Genomic DNA, 19,805 nt, shown 5'->3' on the forward strand with positions numbered 1-19,805 from the left:
GCAGTGACTGGGAGTTAACTTACAGGGTTATAGTCTGTTCAGAAGGAATTGTAAAAACCGGAAATGGGGAGGGGCTGTCTATGAAAAGATATATGTGAGGGAGATGAACATGTGGAGTCTCTATGAGTAGAAATACATGAAGGGTAAAGCAACAATAAAATCCTCATAGGGGGTTTATGATAGATACCAAATATAATAGAAGCTCCTGAAAATCTATCAGGCTGGGTTCACATGGGGCGGATTTGCCGTGGAAATTCCATGCGGATTTTTGCCGCGGCAAATCCGCATGCAGCCGCTAATCCCGGGATTAGCCAGCCATGTGGACGAGATTTCTCAGAAATCTCGTCTACACGGGATGGCAAATCTGCTGCGGCTGAGCCAGCAGAAGCCGCCGCAGTGGCGCGGATTTGCCGGCCGCAGCATGTTCATGTTTTTTTTCTGCTGCGGCTGCACTCTCCTCTATGGGAGCGCTGGCCGCAGCGGAAGAGCGAGCGGCCGGGCCGCTTCAAAGCCGCCGCGGTTTTGCTGCAGCGGTTCTCCCGTTGGAAATCTCGCGTTTTTCCGCTGCGGCCAAACTGCAGCATTTCCGCCGAGAATCCGCCCTGTGAGAACCCAGCCTTACTGAAGCATATAGATGAAGCAGCGAATCCCAATGAGGTCATTATTATGGGGGACTTTATCTATCCGGGTATAAACTGAGAAGAAACCTGCGGATCTCATAAAGGTAACAACTTCCTGTCGATTACTAAAGATAATTACCTCACCCAACTTGTATAGGACCCGACCAGGGGGCGGCCATTGTGGACTGAATATTAACCAACAGACCTGACAGAATAATAGGGGTGCAGGTCGGGGGGCACCTGGGATATAGTGACCATCATGGATCAGCCGATCGGGCCGCAAGCACTGCAGACTGACAGCTGTATGGGAATAAAGGTAATATCACCTCTGGTTGAACTGGAGGGTCGCTTTGGCTGCATCTTAGATGGCGGCCTTATAGTCATGCATAGAGAACAGAATAGACAGAACAATGCTGGACCCTTCTGGGGTCTATGGGGGCTGCTATTATCCACTGTGTGATTGGAAATGAAAACCACAATGCAAGTGTGAACAGAGATTTAGAAGCCCCATTATCGGGCGTATGGATTTAGGACCCTCACCTATGAGCAGCTACAAAGAACATCTCTTGTATTGGAGAACTCAGCATGTTCATTATCACAAGCAACGCATTGATTTAAATGAGAACTGTGTAATGCTTCGCTTCTCCTGTGGGGGAGCTGCAGAGAAATTGAGCGTTGGTTGCTAATTCCTCCACAGATTACAGCTAATCACTGGGGTTCCCAGCAGTCGGGCCCTTTATAATCAACTTCTCATGAGGAGACTCCTCTAACCCAAAGCGGGCCATGTGATACTAGTCATTTTGGTTAATTAGGTCATTTTCCTTTTACTTATTAGCCTTTTCCCCATGTTTTATATGTATCTTCTAAAATGATCTTGTTAATTTTTGCTTATTATATATATTTTACCCCATAGCAGTTCTATTTACAGATGTAGCAATCACTACCTTGACAGATGCCCCGCTAGGCCAATACTGAACCCCATGTTATGTGTGGAGTAGACCTGCCAGGTATAATCAGCCTCAGAAACTCTCTCCTGTCATTGAAATCCCGGACATTGCATCATTAGTCATGTGATCACCTCTTTTCTATATAAACTCCAAAAATTGGAGGCCCGCAAAGGAGCAGCATGGGCCCCGAGCATGAGCCCTTACCTATACTTTATGGCCAATCGACTCCCTTTCCATTTACATTCTATGTAAGACCCTTTTATAGGCTGATGATCATTCCGAGACTGATTGAATTTTTCATGCTGGCATAAACATGGCCGCTCATCAGCCCCCTCCCCCCTCCAATGAAGATGTGCTACTCAGTAACTAACGAAAGATCATGCCAACCCCAGAGCTGCAATCATCTGTCCGAGCAAAAAGTACGTGCCGATCCACATGCTACTACCAAAAAGTAGCATGTGGATCGGCACGTACTTTTTGCTCCGTGTTTGTTAACAACAGACAAGCATCGGGCCGTGTAAAAGGGCCCTTAAAGGGTAATTACATAATTAAAGTGTTTGCCTTACAAAAAATATTAGATTTTTTAGAAAAATGATTCGGAAAATTTTTTGTAAAAACGCTTTTTGAAAAAAGTATAATTTTTTGTGTAAAAATGTTATTGAAAATATATATTTAAAAAAAATGTTACTTTTTTTGTAGTTTTTTAAAACAAATTTATCAAAAATGTTTTGTAAAAAAGTTTATGGGCCAAAATGAGTGTGAATCTCCTGATGAGTGAAGTGAAGGCCCGCCGGTTCACCTCCTTACAGCGCTGTTTGGCCGGGCACAAAGTTAATTGTGACTTTATGAGGTAACGGCTGGAGCTCTGATGGAAGCGCCGCTCCCTGACATTTTAGCTCTGTCCTCCTGTAGGTCAAGAATCCAGGAAAAACACCCGGTGAGCGGCGGGCAGCCGGGCGGAAGGTCAACATCTCTGCCATATTTCTTTAAAAGCTAATAACGTCCTCGTTTACAATCGCTGGGATGATGAGAATGGAGCGATCGTATGTACACATGGCGGAGACCTCATACCTCCCATCAGACCAGATGTTCTCCAAGATCATAGTCACCATAATATTAAGGGTCTCACACTTCCTGCCCATCTCTACCTCGCCCAAACTAGCTGATAAAAGGGAACAGCAGACTGTATTTAAAGGGTTTGTCCATTCTCACTGCAGTGGCCAGGCTCGGTATTTCAGGCTAATTTCCCATTCACTCCACTGCCTACAATACCAAGACTGGCCATTGCAGTGACAGCATGGTGGGCTGAATGAAGACAATGCCCATCAGTTCAGTCTGTTTCAATATCCCCCTAGGTGAACCAGAGGAAGGCAAAAAAAAACCCCCAAAAGGCAGAAGCCAATTAGCCCATTCAGGGATAAAAAAAATCCTTCCCGACTCCATAATGGCAGTCAGAATAATCTCTGGAACAACCTCTGATAGTACCTACCTAAATATAAGACCCGGAACTACAACCCTGCTGGTCACCTAATATCTATATCCTGTAATATCCTTCCGCTCTAGAAGGACATCCAGTCCCTCTTAAACTCCTCAATGGATCCTGCCATCACCACGTCTTCAGGCACAGAGTTCCACAGTCTCACTGCTCTTACAGTAAAGAACCCCCTTCTGTGTTGGTGATGAAACCTGCTTTCCTCTAGACGTAGCGGATGCCCTCTTGTTCCCGTCGCAGTCCTGGGTATAAACAGATCATGGGAGAGATCCTTGTATCGTCCCCTCATGGATTCATACACAGTTATTTGGTCGCCCCTTAGCCGTCTGTTTTCCGGGGTGAATAATCCCAGTTTTGGTGCCTCTCGGGGTATTCCAGTCCCGTCATTCCATGTATTAGTTTAGTTGCCCTTCTTTGAATCCCCTCAAGCACTGTGACATCTTTCCTGAGCACCGGGGTCCAGAACTGTACGCAGTATTCCATGTGGGGCCTGACAAGTGCCCTATATAGTGGGAGGATAATGTTCTCGCCCCTCGCCCCTATACCTCTTTTACTGCACCCCAAGACTCTATTAGCCTTTGCAGCAGCTGACTGGCATTGGTTACTCCAGTTTAGTCTACAGCCCACTAGTACCCCCAGGTCTTTTCCCTAGCTGTACCCCATTTAGTGTATATTGGTGACATCCGTTTCTCCTGCCCATGTGCAGAACCTTACATTTTCCACATTGACCTCCATTTCCCCCCCCCCCCCCCCCCCGATCCCCCGGCTTATCTCGGTCCTTTGTAGCCGCACATTGTCCTCCGTTGCATTAATTATATTGTATAATTTTGTATCATCTGCAAATATTGATATTTTGCTGTGCAGCCCCTCTATCAGGTCGTTAATAAATATATTGAACAGAATGGGGCCCAATACTGAACCCTGTGGCCCCCACTAGTGACGGTGGCCCAATCTGAGTATGAACCATTTATTACCACCCTCTGCCTTCTATCTCTGAGCCGGTTCTTTACCCAAATACACATGTTTTCACCCAATCCGAGCTTCTCATTTTATATATCAGCCTATTATGCGGCACGGTGTCAAATGCTTTAGAGAAGTCCAGATATACAAGATCAATGGAGCTGTCTGCAGAAAACAGCTCAGTTAACAAGCCTAGTGAACAAGTGGCAGATCACCACTGATCTATTGATCACCCGTCCTGCGGACAGACCAGTATCAGTAGTCCAGTAGTTTACAGTCCCTGTACTTGCACCCCTGCCCCCTATATACATGGGCTCAGAATATTCCTGCTCTGTTATCCTGCACAGAATCTCACTTGTTAGAGAAGCATTTTGTGTTCCAGAGCTGCTCTTCCTAATATTCCACTGCTCATTTGCATAGTTTTTTTCCCAGGTAGCCTTGCATGACCTATAAGAGTTCCTACACTCACATAGTACTCTCTTCTGTAGCACTCTCCACAAGGAGAAACATTACCCCCAAGACTCGCATTGATGGCCTTACACCTAGCCAATCAGAACTCTGCTGGGTATTGATGAGGAGCAAGAAGCAATGAAACGGCTGCCGGTACCTGAATGTTCTGGCTTGGCTTATGTCTCCAGTTACAGTTAACAAGGCCTGTTAAATGCTTAGGCTCATAAAGTACCAATAGGTGGCGCTGTGGAGGATTATTCCATCACTCATTTGCATTGCTCTTTCCCAGGGAGCATTGCAAGGCCAATAAGACTTCCTGGTGCTCTCCACAAGGAGAAACGTTCTCAGATACTGCTCTGCTATTGTCTCCTCCCACAAGGAAAAGGCACTCCTACCGTGGACTAGGGACGCCCACATGACAGTCCACGTTCACCCCAGCAATAGCAATGCAAACGCTTTATAGTAGCGTTAGTGAACCCTGACTTACACATCTCAGCACCTCTCCTTGAGGAACGGGGATTAGGGTACCCCCATTCTAACAATTGCTGGGCACCCCACTATAAGACTTTTATGGATGCAGCTATGGGGGGCTCTGGATCAGAGACCCTTTGCTATTGGTTAATGTCCCCCTATTAGTCATATAAAAAGGAATCTATTAAGTCAAAGTCAAACATGAGATCCATTGAAGGTCCATGAATGCCCGCGCGCCCTGATACCGCCTGCATGTACAGCCAAGTATTCTGCGCCCGCCTTGCAGCTGCACTGGTTATTGAGGACACAGAAGCCGCGAGTCTGGTGAAGTAAATCATTTACTATCCTGCTATTCAGACGCAGCAACAATGCCTTAAAGGATCCCTTTATATTAGTGCTGTGCCCGAAGCTTCAGCGGGACGTAAGATGCAGAGCTGTCAATCACCGGCAGCCCCCACAGGTGATGGACGACTGCACCAAACTGCAAAACGTGCCGCAGCAACAGTGTATAATGTGCTGAACACAACGGACAGGAAACCGAGGAGATCAAGGATAACTATAATGGTGGATGAAGAAAATGCCATATTCTACATGTAACTAGCGCTGCAACCACAGGTGCCAGCCAGCTGTCTATATACAACCCTCCGAAACTGAAAACCATCTGCCATCTAGAAACTGCCCAAAACTCCAGGGCTGCATATTGACCCCCTTTCCCATTCTGGTCTCATGAGAATAGTGTACCCCTTTATCAATAACACTGTCAATAGAGTGCTCCCCTCATAAATAACACTGCCAACAGTGTGCCCCCCTCATAAATAATACTCTGAACACAGGGTCATCTCATGAATAATACTGCCAACAGTGTGCTCCCCTGATAAATAATACTGCCAACAGTGTGCTCCCCTGATAAATAATACTGCCAACAGTGTGCTCCCCTGATAAATAATACTGCCAACAGTGTGCTCCCCTGATAAATAATACTGCCAACAGTGTGCTCCCCTCATAAATAATACTGCCAACAGTGTGCTCCCCTCATAAATAATACTGCCAACAGAGTGTCCCCTCATAAATAATACTCTGAACAGAGGGTCACCTCATGAATAATACTGCCAACAGTGTGCCCCCTCATAAATAATACTGCAAACCGAGTGCTCCCAATATACAATACTGCCAGCCGAGTTCCCCCTCATAAATAATACAGCCAATGGAATGCTCCCTCATAATACTGCCAAAAGAGTATCTCCTCCTAAATGATACTGCCAACAGAGTGCTACACATAAATAATACTGCCAGCAGACTACCCTCTAATAAATAATATTCCCAACAGAGTGCTCCAAATAAGTAATACTGCCAGAAGAATACCCCATCCACCCCTGTCTCCCTTACCTGAAAGCCTGTCACACTCTAAAGGCCTCCACTGTATATTGCAGTCACTTCCATGCAGTGCGGCCCCCCGTCTGTTACTTATTAGGCACCTTCTTAATGGTGAAAATTTTACTTTCACATCAATCCTATGATGCATCAGCATAGCATTAGTGTCACGTTCGCCCTGAGCGTAATGCACACCATGCCCAGGACGAACGCAAAAGAGGCTGGAGGGAAAGGATTGGGACAGGGGAACGTGCATACACTCTGAACACCATAACAAAGTGAACTGCAAATGGGACTTATGAGCAGACATCCAGCAACGACTGACAAACAGCAAAACACTTACCTAGATCACGAACACGCCTAAGCAGATGGAATAGCTAAAGTACGTACGAGGTATTGGTTCATATTTTAGCCAAGACACTTAAGCTCATGAGGCCACGACAAGGCTCCTCGTTGTCTCGTGGGTCCATACTCTAACAAGACAACTTGCCCCAGGGTAAGGCTTATCCTGCCTGCCAGCAGGGCGATCATCCCAATAGGGACGACCCCAGGCTGGAACCTAGGTGCCTGGCTCTCCCTAGATGGTAAACAGCATGCAAGCAGAACAGGACACCGTTCACACCAGCAGATAAGGAAATCCTACCCACAACCTCATGCATGCAGGAACACCAAACATACAAGACTCCGAACACCGAGGTTCTGGAGAGTAATATAAATGACCATCACTCTCTGTCAAGAGGGGCTGGCATTTGTGTGCAGCAGATCGGTGGTGATTAGCTGACTGGAGCAATACACATCCAGCCAGCTCAATCATCCCACACCTGTGGAAGTGTGCTCCTGGAAACCCATAGAACTACAGGTCCTAGGAGCACAACGTGACAATTAGCTAGTCAGCTATATACCATTTCTGCCTGCTGGGAGTACATACAGTTCATTTATCATTACCTTCTATATTCACCTATAGGAGCTACAAACCACAAGTATACAGACAGGAGGATGAGCTGTGATCTCCTCTATTATGCCTGTGTGGCAGGAGCTCTGTGATCATCATCAGTAATTGTGATAGGAGTCTCTGTGTCCTCCTGTAGGCAGTTGGAGTGGTAGATCCATGTAATAGCATCACACAGGCTAAGAAATTGACTAAAAACTGAATACACAAATTCAGGTAAATATAAGCTGGGCAGAATTGAGATCACATGACCATCTGAGGAGAAAAAGGCCAGAAGTTTGAGAGAGAAAGGAATAACTGACCGAGGTAACATAAGTCAGATTAGGGCTCGGCTAGGGGCGGCCATTTATCTGTTCCCTAAACGGAGCAGGAAAATGGAACTCCTGAACCTTGATGTGAACGAGCCCTTGGATATAATGGGGGATAGCAACATCAGGAATACATTAAAAAAAATCACTGGAGTGGCCCCTTAAATGAGAAAATACTGACTGCCTGCAGCCACCACTAGGGGGAGCTCTTAACTCAATATGCAATTAGCTCCTGAGCGCCTTCTAGTGGTGTCTGAATGCAGCTAGCTTTTATCACTTACCTCTTGTTCATGTAATTTCCTAACACATCTGCCAACGGTAAGTCCAGAATTTGATCCTATATAAACAGACCGGATTATTCTTGGGCCTCGTTAAGGACCTCAGTGATGTAGTTCATGAAAATCAATTCCAGTAGCTCCTTGTGAGTGTGATTCCGGCCGTGCTCACCCCTGGGAACACATTGTCCCAATTTAATTTTCATCCCATCCTCCTCCTTTGCAGTCTGGAGAAATAATGCACATTCTCTTCTGCATGTTAACCGTAAGCCACATAAATCAATAGGCTCCTTCCCATAGGGCCACACTGGCAGGAAGCGCCTCAACAATAGGTGGAGCGCCACCAGCTGTCCATCGGATGTCATAAATCCAGTAATATCTGCAATACCCCGGAGAGCGGGAGGTCAGTGACAGATTGAAGGCTTACCACTGCTACATGGTCAGCTCCATGATGACGGCTCTGCACTATATATCACTACTACATGGTCACCTCAATGATGACGGCTCTGCACTATATATCACTACTACATGGTCTCCTCAATGATGACAGCTCCGCACTATATACTACTACTACATGGTCACCTCCATGATGACGGCTCTGCACTATATATCACTACTACATGGTCTCCTCAATGATGACAGCTCCGCACTATATACCACCACTACATGGTCACCTCCATGATGACGGCTCTGCACTATATACCACTACTGCATGGTCCCCTCCATGATGACAGCTCTGCACTATATACTACTACTACATGGTCACCTCAATGATGACGGCTCTGCACTATATATCACTACTACATGGTCACCTCCATGATGACGGCTCTGCACTATATACCACTACTACATGGTCACCTCCATGATGACGGCTCTGCACTATATACTACTACTACATGGTCACCTCCATGATGACAGCTCTGCACTATATACTACAACTACATGGTCCCCTCCATGATGACGGCTCTGCACTATATACTACAACTACATGGTCCCCTCCATGATGACAGCTCTGCACTATATATCACTACAACATGGTCACCTCAATGATGACGGCTCTGCACTATATACCACTACTACATGGTCAGCTCCATGATGACGGCTCCGCACTATATATCACTACTACATGGTCTCCTCAATGATGACGGCTCTGCACTATATATCACTACTACATGGTCTCCTCAATGATGACGGCTCCGCACTATATACCACCACTACATGGTCACCTCCATGATGACGGCTCCGCACTATATACCACCACTACATGGTCACCTCCATGATGACGGCTCTGCACTATATACTACTACTACATGGTCTCCTCAATGATGACGGCTCCGCACTATATACCACTACTACATGGTCACCTCAATGATGAAGGCTCTGCACTATATACCACTACTACATGGTCACCTCAATGATGACGGCTCTGCACTATATACCACTACTACATGGTCACCTCAATGATGACGGCTCTGCACTATATACCACTACTACATGGTCAGCTCCATGATGACGGCTCTGCACTATATACCACTACTACATGGTCAGCTCCATGATGACGGCTCTGCACTATATACTACTACTACATGGTCAGCTCCATGATGACGGCTCCGCACTATATACCACTACTACATGGTCACCTCCATGATGACGGCTCCGCACTATATACCACTACTACATGGTCACCTCCATGATGATGGCTCCGCACTATATACTACTACTACATGGTCAGCTCCATGATGACGGCTCTGCACTATATACTACTACTACATGGTCGCCTCAATGATGACGGCTCTGCACTATATACCACTACTACATGGTCACCTCAATGATGACGGCTCTGCACTATATACCACTACTACATGGTCAGCTCCATGATGACGGCTCTGCACTATATACCACTACTACATGGTCAGCTCCATGATGACGGCTCTGCACTATATACTACTACTACATGGTCAGCTCCATGATGACGGCTCCGCACTATATACCACTACTACATGGTCACCTCCATGATGACGGCTCCGCACTATATACCACTACTACATGGTCACCTCCATGATGATGGCTCCGCACTATATACTACTACTACATGGTCAGCTCCATGATGACGGCTCCGCACTATATACCACTACTACATGGTCTCCTCAATGATGACGTCTCTGCACTATATACCACTACTACATGGTCTCCTCAATGATGACGGCTCTGCACTATATACTACTACTACATGGTCGCCTCAATGATGAAGGCTCTGCACTATATACTACTACTACATGGTCACCTCAATGATGACGGCTCTGCACTATATACTACTACTACATGGTCACCTCCATGATCACAGCTCCGCACTATATACCACTACTACATGGTCACCTCCATGATGATGGCTCCGCACTATATACTACTACTACATGGTCAGCTCCATGATGACGGCTCCGCACTATATACCACTACTACATGGTCACCTCTATTATGACGGCTCTGCACTATATACTACTACTACATGGTCACCTCCATGATCACAGCTCCGCACTATATACCACTACTACATGGTCAGCTCCATGATGACGGCTCTGCACTATATACCACTACTACATGGTCGCCTCAATGATAACGGCTCTGCACTATATACCACTACTACATGGTCACCTCAATGATGACGGCTCCGCACTATATACCACTACTACATGGTCACCTCAATGATGAAGGCTCCGCACTATATACCACTACTACATGGTCACCTCAATGATGACGGCTCTGCACTATATACCACTACCACATGGTCACCTCAATGATGAAGGCTCTGCACTATATACCACTACTACATGGTCACCTCAATGATGACGGCTCTGCACTATATACCACTACCACATGGTCACCTCCATGATGAAGGCTCTGCACTATATACCACTACTACATGGTCAGCTCCATGATGACGGCTCCGCACTATATACCACTACTACATGGTCAGCTCCATGATGACGGCTCCGCACTATATACCACTGCTACATGGTCACCTCAATGATGACGGCTCTGCACTATATACCACTACTACATGGTGACCTCAATGATGACGGCTCCGCACTATATACTACTACTACATGGTCACCTCAATGATGAAGGCCCTGCACTATATACTACTACTACATGGTCGCCTCAATGATGACGGCTCTGCACTATATACCACTACTACATGGTCGCCTCAATGATGACGGCTCTGCACTATATACTACTACTACATGGTCACCTCAATGATGACGGCTCCGCACTATATACTACTACTACATGGTCACCTCAATGATGAAGGCTCTGCACTATATACCACTACTACATGGTCACCTCCATGATGACGGCTCTGCACTATATACTACTACTACATGGTCACCTCCATGATGACGGCTCCGCAATATATACCACTACTACATGGTCACCTCAATGATGACGGCTCTGCACTATATACTACTACTACATGGTCTGCTCAATGATGACGGCTCTGCACTATATACTACTACTACATGGTCACCACCATGATGACGGCTCTGCACTACATACTACTACTACATGGTCTCCTCAATGATGACGGCTCCGCACTATAAACCCCTACTACATGGTCGCCTCAATGATTAAGGCTCCGCACTATATACCACTACTACATGGTCTCCTCAATGATTATGGCTCTGCACTATATACTACTACTACATGGTCTTCTCAATGATGACGGCTCCGCACTATATACCACTACTACATGGTCGCCTCAATGATGAAGGCTCTGCACTATATACTACTACTACATGGTCTCCTCACTGATGAAGGCTCTGCACTATATACCACTACTACATGGTCTCCTCAATGATGACGGCTCCGCACTATATACCACTACTACATGGTCACCTCAACGATGAAGGCTCCGCACTATATACCACTACTACATGGTCTCCTCAATGATGACAGCTCTGCACTATATACTACTACTACATGGTCACCTCAATGATGACGGCTCTGCACTATATACCACTACTACATGGTCTCCCCAATGATGACGGCTCTGCACTATATACTACTACTACATGGTCACCTCAATGATTAAGGCTCCGCACTATATACCACTGCTACATGGTCTCCTCAATGATGAAGGCTCCGCACTATATACTACTACTACATGGTCTTCTCAATGATGACGGCTCCGCACTATATACCACTACTACATGGTCGCCTCAATGATGAAGGCTCTGCACTATATACTACTACTACATGGTCTCCTCACTGATGAAGGCTCTGCATTATATACCACTACTACATGGTCTCCTCAATGATGACGGCTCCGCACTATATACCACTACTACATGGTCACCTCAACGATGAAGGCTCCGCACTATATACCACTACTACATGGTCTCCTCAATGATGACAGCTCTGCACTATATACTACTACTACATGGTCACCTCAATGATGACGGCTCTGCACTATATACCACTACTACATGGTCACCTCAATGATAACGGCTCTGCACTATATACTACTACTACATGGTCTCCCCAATGATGACGGCTCTGCACTATATACTACTACTACATGGTCACCTCAATGATAACGGCTCTGCACTATATACCACTACTACATGGTCTCCTCAATGATGACGGCTCTGCACTATATACTACTACTACATGGTCACCTCAATGATTAAGGCTCCGCACTATATACCACTACTACATGGTCTCCTCAATGATGACGGCTCTGCACTATATACTACTACTACATGGTCTCCTCAATGATGACGGCTCCGCACTATATACCACTACTACATGGTCACCTCAATGATGATGGCTCTGCACTATATACCACTACTACATCGTCTCCTAAATGATTACGGCTCTGCACTATATACGACTACTACATGGTCGCCTCAATGATGACGGCTCTGCACTATATACTACTACTACATGGTCTCCTCAATGATAACGGCTCTGCACTATATACTACTACTACATGGTCGCCTCAATGATGACGGCTCTGCACTATATACTACTACTACATGGTCTCCTCAATGATTATGGCTCTGCACTATATACCACTACTACATGGTCGCCTCAATGATGACGGCTCTGCACTATATACTACTACCACATGGTCTCCTCAATGATTAAGGCTCCGCACTATATACCACTACTACATGGTCTCCTCAATGATTATGGCTCTGCACTATATACCACTACTACATGGTCGCCTCAATGATGACGGCTCTGCACTATATACTACTACTACATGGTCGCCTCAATAATGACGGCTCCGCACTATATACCACTACTACATGGTCCCGTCCATGAAGACGGCTCCGCACTATATACTACTACCACATGGTGACCTCAATGATGAAGGCTCCGCACTATATACTACTACTACATGGTCACCTCAATGATGACGGCTCTGCACTATATACTACTACTACATGGTCGCCTCAATGATAACGGCTCTGCACTATATACCACTACTACATGGTCGCCTCAATGATGACGGCTCTGCACTATATACTACTACTACATGGTCGCCTTAATGATGACGGCTCCGCACTATATACCCCTACTACATGGTCGCCTCAATGATGACGGCTCTGCACTATATACTACTACTACATGGTCGCCTCAATGATGACGGCTCTGCACTATATACTACTACTACATGGTCGCCTTAATGATGACGGCTCCGCACTATATACCCCTACTACATGGTCACCTCAATGATGACGGCTCCGCACTATATACCACTACTACATGGTCACCTCAATGATGACGGCTCTGCACTATATACTACTACTACATGGTCACCTCACTGATGACGGCTCTGCACTATATACTACTACTACATGGTAGCCTTATTGATGACGGCTCCGCACTATATACCCCTACTACATGGTCACCTCAATGATGACGGCTCCGCACTATATACCACTACTACATGGTCGCCTCAATGATGACGGCTCTGCACTATATACCACTACTACATGGTCGCCTCAATGATGACGGCTCTGCACTATATACTACTACTACATGGTCGCCTTAATGATGACGGCTCCGCACTATACACCCCTACTACATGGTCGCCTCAATGATGACGGCTCTGTACTATATACTACTACTACATCGTCGCCTTAATAATGACGGCTCCGCACTATATACCACTGCTACATGGTCTCCTCAATGATGAAGGCTCCGCACTATATACCACTACTACATGGTCTCCTCAATGATAACGGCTCCGCACTATATACTACTACTACATGGTCTCCTCAATGATGAAGGCTCTGCACTATATACCACTGCTACATGGTCACCTCAATGATGACGGCTCTGCACTATATACTACTACTACATGGTCTCCTCAATGATGACGGCTCCGCACTATATACCACTACTACATGGTCTCCTCAATGATGATGGCTCTGCACTATATACCACTACTACATCATCTCCTCAATGATAACGGCTCTGCACTATATACTACTACTACATGGTCGCCTCAATGATGACGGCTCTGCACTATATACCACTACTACATGGTCTCCTCAATGATTATGGCTCTGCACTATATACTACTACTACATGGTCGCCTCAATGATGACGGCTCCGCACTATATACCACTACTACATGGTTACCTCCATGAAGACGGCTCCGCACTATATACTACTACCACATGGTGACCTCAATGATGACGGCTCTGCACTATATACCACTACTACATGGTCACCTCAATGATGATGGCTCTGCACTATATACTACTACTACATGGTCGCCTCAATGATAACGGCTCTGCACTATATACCACTACTACATGGTCGCCTCAATGATGACGGCTCTGCACTATATACTACTACTACATGGTCGCCTTAATGATGACGGCTCCGCACTATATACCCCTACTACATGGTCGCCTCAATGATGACGGCTCTGCACTATATACCACTACTACATGATCGCTTCAATGATGACGGCTCCGCACTATATACTACTACCACATGGTCACCTCAATGATGACGGCTCTGCACTATATACTACTACTACATGGTCGCCTTAATGATGACGGCTCCGCACTATATACCCCTACTACATGGTCACCTCAATGATGACGGCTCCGCACTATATACCACTACTACATGGTCACCTCAATGATGACGGCTCTGCACTATATACTACTACTACATGGTCGCCTCAATGATGACGGCTCTGCACTATATACCACTACTACATGGTCGCCTCAATGATGACGGCTCTGCACTATATACTACTACTACATGGTCGCCTTAATGATGACGGCTCCGCACTATATACCCCTACTACATGGTCGCCTCAATGATGACGGCTCTGCACTATATACTACTACTACATGGTCGCCTTAATGATGACGGCTCCGCACTATATACCACTACTACATGGTCACCTCAATTATGACGGCTCTGCACTATATACCACTACTACATGGTCACCTCAATTATGACGGCTCTGCACTATATACTACTACTACATGGTCACCTCAATGATTAAGGCTCTGCACTATATACCACTACTACATGGTCCCGTCCATGAAGACGGCTCCGCACTATATACTACTACTACATGGTCACCTCAATGATGACGGCTCTGCACTATATACTACTACTACATGGTCGCCTTAATGATGACGGCTCCGCACTATATACCCCTACTACATGGTCGCCTCAATGATGAAGGCTCTGCACTATATACTACTACCACATGGTCGCCTCAATGATGACGGCTCTGCACTATATACTACTACCACATGGTCGCCTCAATGATGAAGGCTCTGCACTATATACTACTACCACATGGTCGCCTCAATGATGACGGCTCCGCACTATATAATACTACCTCATGGTCACCTCAATGATGATGGCTCTGCACTATATACCACTACTACATGGTCACCTCAATGATGACGGCTCCGCACTATATACCACTACTACATGGTCACCTCCATGATGACGGCTCTGCACTATATACCACTACTACATGGTCAGCTCCATGATGAAGGCTCTGCACTATATACTACTACTACTACATGGTCACCTCTATTATGACGGCTCTGCACTGTATACCACTACTACATGGTCACCTCCATGATGATGGCTCTGCACTATATACCACTACTACATGGTCACCTCCATGATGATGGCTCCGCACTATATACCACTATTACATGGTCAGCTCCATGATGAACGTAGAAAAAAAGGACCACAGCAGCTCTCACCACTAGAGATGAGCAAACCTACTCAGCCACGCCCCTTTTTCGCCCGAGCGCCGCGATTTTCGAGTACTTCCGTACTCGGGCGAAAAGATTCAGGAGGCGCCGTGGGTGAGTGGGGGGTTGCAGCGGGGAGGAGAGGGAGAGAGAGAGGGCTCCCCCCTGTTCCCCGCTGCTATCCCCCGCTCCGCCACGCCTCCCCCCGCCCCCCGGTGCCCCCTGAATCTTTTCACTCGAGTACGGAAGTACTCGTAAATCGCGGTGCTCGATTGAGTAATTACTCGAAACGAGTATATTCGCTCATCTCTACTCACCACCAACCATATAGCGGGATCCCTTCAAGAAACATTAGCTGCACGCCTGAAATAGGGACTGAATCCAAAAATCCCAATGAGTGTAATCCAAAGAAAAACAGCATCAGGCAGCAAATTAGCTGCTGAAAGACTTTAATGCATAAGCATATCTTATGCACACCTCATACTTTTGGGACGTTTCGACCCAAAAGTAACCGGGTCTTTGTGAAGCCTACAACATTAAACATGGTGCGATATATATAATCCCCCTCCAATCACTGTGAAGATAGTAATTAACAAATACATACAGGTGTGTGACCTGTCATGGGCCTTTACCTCCCATCAAGGAGAGACCGCCAACAGTGGAGCCAAGGGGATGGAAATGCGCATGTCTGAAGTCAAATTGGGGGGCCTATTCACATTAAGAGGGCGTTCGGCGCATGTCCACAAACGGCGGATCCCACAGCAATAGCTGGGGCAATCGGCCTACACACGTCATTCTATGACGCGCGATCCTCCCGAGACTAGCTGTTCTCACGCATGTCCAGTACACTAGACTTACGGCCGATTGCCCCAGCTATCTATCTATCTATCTATCTATCTATCTATCTATCTATCTATCTATCTATCTATCTCATATCTATCTATCTATCTATCTATCTATCTATCTCTCTATCTATCTATCTCATATCTATCTATCTATCTATCTATCTATCTCTCTCATATCTATCTCATATCTATCTATCTCTCTATCTATCTATCTATCTATCTATCTCATATCTATCTCATATCTATCTATCTATCTCCTATCTATCTCATATCTATCTATTCATCTCATATCTATCTAATATCTATGTATCCATCTTATAACTATCTATCTACCTCATATCTACCTATCTATCTATCTATCTATCTATCTATCTATCTATCTATCTATCTATCTATCACATATCTATCTATCTATCTATCTCATATCTATCTATCTCATATCTATCTATCTCCTATCTATCTATCTATCTATCTCATATCTATCTATCTATCTATCTATCTATCTATCTATCTATCACATATCTATCTATCTATCACATATCTATCTATCTATCTATCTATCACATATCTATCTATCTATCACATATCTATCTATCTATCTCCTATCTATCTATCTCCTATCTATCTCCTATCTATCTATCTATCTATCTATCTATCTATCTCCTATCTATCTATCTATCTATCTATCTATCACATATCTATCTATCTATCACATATCTATCTATCTATCTATCTATCTATCTATCTATCTATCTATCACATATCTATCTATCTATCTATCACATATCTATCTATCTATCTCCTATCTATCTATCTCCTATCTATCTCCTATCTATCTATCTATCTATCTATCTATCTATCTATCTATCTATCTCATATCTATCTATCTATCTCCTATCTATCACATATCTATCTATCTCCTATCTATCTATCTATCTATCTATCTATCACATATCTATCTATCTATCTCATATCTATCTATCTCATATCTATCTATCTATCTATCTATCTCATATCTATCTATCTATCTATCTATCTATCACATATCTATCTATCTATCTCATATCTATCTATCTATCTATCTATCTATCTATCTATCTATCTATCTATCACATATCTATCTATCTCATATCTATCATCTATCTATCTATCTCCTATCTATCTATCTCCTATCTATCTATCTATCTATCTATCTATCTATCTATCTATCTATCTATCTCATATCTATCATCTATCTATCTCTCTCCTATCTATCTATCTCCTATCTATCTATCTCCTATCTATCTATCTATCTCCTATCTATCTATCTATCCCATATCTATCTATCTCATATCTATCTATCTATCTATCTATCTCCTATCTATCTATCTATCTATCTATCTATCTATCTATCTATCTATCTATCTATCTATCTATCTATCACATATCTATCTATCTCATATCTATCTATCTATCATCTATCTATCTATCTATCTATCTATCTATCTATCTATCTATCTATCTATATCTATCTATCTATCTATCATCTATCTATCTATATCTATCTATCTATCTATCTATCTATCTCCTATCTATCTATCTATCTATCTATCTATCTCATATCTATCTATCTATCTCCTATCTATCTCCTATCTATCTCCTATCTATTTCCTATCTATCTATCTATATCTATCTATCTCCTATCTATCTATCTCCTATCTATCTATCTCCTATCTCCTATCTATCTATCTATCTATCTATCTATCTATCTCCTATCTATCTATCTCCTATCTATCTATCTATCTATCTCATGTCTATCTATCTCATATCTATCTATCTATCTATCTATCTATCTATCTATCTATCTATCTATCTATCTCAGTAAAAGCAGTTGCATTGATACTTTTAAGGCAAGATTGGATCGACAACTTCAGCTAGTTCCTGTGAGAAGAGGTCAAACCAGGATAATACAATAAATAACCAATTTCCAGTCCTTCGTTACAATGTATCAGTTCAGAATACATTTCCCTTTACTGCTTTGGTTTCCTTTTTGCATTAGTAATCAGGGGATCCCTCCAGACGTCTCTGAGATTTCCCTCCTCCTACATCAGACGAGGTTGTATCAGTGCGATCCGAGCCTCTGAGCGATACAATGTGTCACCCGCAATAATCTGCATGTAGCACTGCTGACACTTGTGGTGCCCGCGTGATGCCCGCCTGTCACATGCCGTCGTATTAAGGGCATTGGCTCAGACACATTTTTAGCATCATCCTTGTAAACGTCAATAGCATTCGCTTGTGCAAGCGGAGGGGACACAGGAAAACCTTGTTTATAGATGGAAGACTCCCAGCCTTTTTGGGGAGGGGGTACATGGGAAGATCAAATGCAAGCAGTTAACCGCTTACGTGCTGCAAGAAAGAAACCGATGCCCAGGTGGTAATTGAGGAGGTGGGTGTCCATATGGCAATGACAAGTTATTCTGCATCCCCAGGTAATAAGGGACTCACCTGATTGACAGTGCTGCTGCTTCTTGCATTTGCAGAGGATCCCAGTCTGGATGCAGGAGATCTCAGGGATCTGTCAGACACAGGCAATGATAAGGGGGGATATAAGGAGGCTGGGGGGTGACAGTCACATAGAGCCCCACGTGTCAGCGCCTCCAGACAGGACAATCCCCGGCCCTGGTGTGGAGCTGTCTAAGGCTTGATCCCTTTTTGCTTTGCTGCCATCCTTGCTTGCTGTGAGTTCCTCCCCTCCCTCCACCCCAGTCAGTCGCTCATCTCCTCCCATTCTGTGATATTACAGGACCAGCAGTCTGCAGGCAGCACACAGGGGCTGCAGCGGGACAGCAGCAAGCACTGACTGCAAATACACCACATGCA

General features: G+C 44.9%; 1 protein-coding gene across 1 annotated transcript in view; it reads right to left on the minus strand.

Moving 5' to 3' along the window:
- Nucleotides 1–19,629, minus strand: part of PRR5 (proline rich 5) — a 96,813-nt gene extending 77,184 nt beyond the window's left edge. Inside the window, exon 1 of the mRNA XM_066590189.1 lies at nt 19,431–19,629. The gene's annotated coding sequence lies outside the window, so the exon portion shown is untranslated. The remainder of the gene's footprint in view (nt 1–19,430) is intronic.
- Between the last annotated feature and the right edge of the window lie 176 nt (nt 19,630–19,805).

This window comes from Eleutherodactylus coqui, chromosome 2, assembly GCF_035609145.1.
Source record: "Eleutherodactylus coqui strain aEleCoq1 chromosome 2, aEleCoq1.hap1, whole genome shotgun sequence".
Taxonomy (NCBI): Eukaryota; Metazoa; Chordata; class Amphibia; order Anura; family Eleutherodactylidae; genus Eleutherodactylus; species Eleutherodactylus coqui.